We start from the raw sequence: 4,267 nt of genomic DNA, 5'->3' as shown, positions 1-4,267 counted from the left end.
TATTAGGTGAGATTGGATTGGAGTTATATTATTAGTGTGACAAGCGTATAATGTGCTCATTGTTCACTGCTCAGCAACTCACTATAATGCTTCTTATTTATATATGTATTATTGAGTATCATATTTAGATAGGACTAATTTTCTTCTGCATTTCATTGAATGTTTTAAATGCTATGTTGCTACTTCTAACGATAAGTACACAGGGTTCATGATTACAATTTACAGGAAGAAGTACACAATGAATTCTAAGGCTTAGCAACAATGAGAGAATGATCCGAACTCTCTCATAACTTAATGCAAATTTATCAGTATTCGGGCCGATTCCACCTGCTCTCAATTACCCAAAATATTCATTATGTGTACCAATCAATACCAATTCGGTGCTTCATGCACTAAATTTTTTTTTTTACAATAATTAACTCAAAAAACTACAAAACCGTAGAGCTTGAAGAAAGAAATGGAAGCCATTATAAGGCAATAACAATCCAGTATTGAACAATCGATAATGATAAAAACAAAATCGAAGCAATATCAAAGCAAATTTAAAGTAAGCCAAAATTGAAATTAAATGGAGCTATGAAGATAGATGGGAAGCTACTAGAGTTTGATCCTCCCCGAGATGGTGCTACAACGGTGGTCGGACCCAGCACCGGAGCCATCAATAATTGTATACAGGTCAGTGACTGAAGCCAGTGCCGTGATCGGATCCTAGAGAAGCAGAGACGTGAGAACAAACTAAGTGGAGCAGTTCCAAGGGTTCACACTGAAGCAATACAACAAAAAAACTCAAAAAACTTCATCCAAAAATCAACAGAGGCTTACTACAAGCCAGATCCGAGTGATTGTGCCAGAGGATTAGGATTCAGATCTGAGTGATTGTGTCAGGCGGGGTTTGGGCGGCAATCTTCTCTAACTCTTCTCCTCACATCAAAATCCATAAATTCATTGTCTTTTAGATCCAAATTTTGGAACTTTGGAAGCTATGTGCCTTACCTTGTGATCGAAGGAAAAGCACGGCGTGGGAATCACCGCAGTTGGCGACGACAAGCTGCTCCTGCGTGACCACTACCACGACGGTGGTGGAGGCCACCTGGTCGTTGTTTGATGTCCGTAGCTCGCACTGGCAGGTGCTGTTCTCCATCGGAGTGCGATGAGAGGATTTTGGTGGCGTTGGAGAAATCGTGACGGAGCTTTTGAGTGGGTTCCGTTGGAGAAAACCTAATTAATATTTTAAATTTTTTTAATTAAGATTTAACCAATTAAGGATTAAGGTTTAACTCAAAATAAAAGTGAGGTTTAAGTATGAATATTGTTTTTTATTGCTAATAAAAGTGAGATTTAAGGCTTTGTGAAGGATAACTCATATAAATGTTTAAAAAATATATTTAATAGTAATGGATTTAGTTTATCAATTAACTGTAATACTTCATATTTAGAAGAATTGTTTTAAAATAAAATTTAAAAAACATTTATTTAAAGTTTAAAAAACATTTATTTAAAATTTAAAATTCAAATTAAGTGAAAAATTAATATCTATAATATTTAGAATTTAATAGATAACAATAATTAAGCATTGTGTTTTAAAATAGAGCTTATTTTATGCGGACTAAGTATATAAACTTTTTTTTTTGGGAGAAACCTTTCTTTTCATCCAATTATAGTTTTGGTGCGTTAAGAAAATTTAGAGAATATATATATATATATATAATTATTGGGTATTTCACATTTTTTTCATTAAATAATAAACCATTGATTATAAAGATAATACTTTAAAATTGAATGTTTTAATTTTTTTATACAAAAATTGCTTTCTTCTATGAAAAATCTTCTAATTCTACATAATGATCTAAAGTTCTCATTATAGTACAGCTCGCAAGATTTATATTATCAATCTATACACTAATAGTAATTATTAAAAATAAATTATTTTGAGCAAAGTGAAAATGTATAGTAAATTAGTAATCATATAAATTATATTTAAATTTATATTGTTATTTCATATATATAATACTTATTCATTTATATATAGACATTGTTCCTCGTTTTCTTATTACAAAGTATCTTTAATAGAAATTATATTTATGTGATATATATATACATACATTTTAAAAGATTAATAAACTCGGACCATTTCAAATTTAATCAAAAAAATCCAATTATAAACAATAATTATATAAAAAAGTGGCTATGGAAATATCAAATTAGACTAATAATTAATGAGGGATTAATTAATGTATATTGATATGCTTAGTTTGATTCAATTTAATGAGCCCATTTCAATGCAAAATAATAAGAAAAATAATAATTAATGAGGGATTAAATAATGTATATTGATATACTTAATTTGATTCAATTTAATAAGCCCATTTTCAATGCAAAATAAAAATAAAAATAATTATTATTAGGATTAAAATAAAAATAATTAATTTATACTGATATGCTTAATTTTATTCAATTTAATGAACCCATTTTCAATGCAAAATAATAAGAAAATAATTATTATTAGGATTAAAATAAAAAAATAATTAATGTATATTGATATGCTTAATTTTATACAATTTAATTAGCTCATTTTCAATGCAAAATAATAAGAAAAATAATAATTATTAGGAGCAAAAGAAAAATAATTAATGAGGGATTAATTAATGTGCATTAATATGATTAATTTGATTCAATTTAATGAGCCCATTTTCAATGCAAAATAATAAGAAAAATAATAATTATTAGGACTAAAATAAAATATTGCCATAACGTGTCATTCGCTACCATTTTATTAAAACTGCTGCAAAAGACATTCATATAGAGGCGGTTCTTGCACATATTTCAGGGTAATTGTAGCAAAACTGTCGTGAAATGCATGTAGTTAACATCGGTTGGTCCAAACTGCCACTAAATGCTTGAATTTCATGGCAGTTTTAGAATAAACTTGCGCGAAAAATAAAATCGTTGTTGTAACCGCCGCCAATACGGAATGTTGTGGCTATTTTACATAGACCGCCGAGAAAAGCTCGTCATAAAATGTTTGTTTTCTTGTAGTGGCTTCACTAAGATGGTTGAGATGCTTCAACAGCTTTCTAAAGATGTTATCTTTCACATAGTAAGATGCTTCTTCATAATGCCACCTATATACAGCACTAGTATGTTCTCAATTTGAGAATAAATATAGTTGACCTTTTAATGCTCCCTCTTAACAATTATTTTCTTTCATTGCGGACATTGTCAAGTTACCTTCCGTATAACTTATTCTTTTGTGCCATTATCTTCAACTAGTGTTGCATTATATTGGTGTATTATAGGTTTGGGTTTCAAACCCTTATAGAACTTCTTCGATGTGATTTATGAACTTCCTCCTTTTAACCTTTTACTTGACTTAGTCTTTCGTCTTCTCGAGACCTACTGTGGACTCCTATCTACCAAGGGCCTTTATTTTTGTCTAGTAATATTGTTCTAGTTTGATTTATTGATAGTTCAACATCAGCTTTGTTTTTTGTTTTTTTTGTACTAGCAGCTTTTTTCTTCTTCTTTTAGTTTTTGCACTTGTTCCTTAATCTTTTTAGAGTTTAATAATAACATAGCTTATGAGGACCACCACCATGGTGCTTAATCGAACACTACGTTTCTAGATACATAACAACATTATGTTGTTAGATGATAACACCTTCATCCTTTCCATTGAGTATCATAGCTGATAAGTTTACAATGAATTGTTTTTGTAGTTCTTCACTTAGTACAAACATGTAACAAATCCAACAAACACTAAAAAATAATTTATTGATGGATTTGTGCCCCATAATTTCTCATACAATAAAATTAACTCGGGCTTGGGTTTGAGGTAGTCTATTGGTGACATTAACAGTTGTTATCATGCACCTCACCAAAGATCATGGTAGAATATTTTTATTATGTAACATTGTCCTAAATGTCTCTACTAATTAAATAGTGATTTTTTCCTTTATGTAACCCCATTTTGTTGTGCATTTGAGCAGGTTAAATGTCAATGTGTTTTACAATTCATAAATAGAATGTGAACTCTTTTGAGGTACATTCTTCTTTTGGTATTTGGTCTTTTCTTGTGTGTTCACTTGAAACCTTGGTCGTGTTTTTTTTGTAAATGCCTCGGTGAGGATTAGCAAGTAGTTTGGAGTGCTAAAAAGCCGGTTTGGTATCATTTTTAGCTAGCAAGAGCAAATGTGCGCTCACACGTGTGCCGACGTGCCATAGCCAGGGGTGTGCGACCTGTCGTGCACCTACACATATGCAGCACCGG

At 30.6% G+C, this 4,267-nt stretch overlaps 1 long non-coding RNA gene across 1 annotated transcript; it reads right to left on the bottom strand.

Annotated features, from left to right (window-relative positions):
• Positions 1 to 388: 388 nt before the first annotated feature.
• Positions 389 to 1,187, bottom strand: LOC120283825. The gene is made up of 3 exons (XR_005543386.1): positions 994 to 1,187; positions 823 to 915; positions 389 to 708 (listed from the first exon to the last, which is right to left on the bottom strand). It is a non-coding gene; the product is annotated as an uncharacterized LOC120283825 (long non-coding RNA).
• Between the last annotated feature and the right edge of the window lie 3,080 nt (positions 1,188 to 4,267).

This window comes from Dioscorea cayenensis, chromosome 19 (genome assembly GCF_009730915.1).
Source record: "Dioscorea cayenensis subsp. rotundata cultivar TDr96_F1 chromosome 19, TDr96_F1_v2_PseudoChromosome.rev07_lg8_w22 25.fasta, whole genome shotgun sequence".
Classification (NCBI taxonomy): domain Eukaryota; kingdom Viridiplantae; phylum Streptophyta; class Magnoliopsida; order Dioscoreales; family Dioscoreaceae; genus Dioscorea; species Dioscorea cayenensis.
This window is presented reverse-complemented; position numbering and strand designations above follow the sequence as displayed.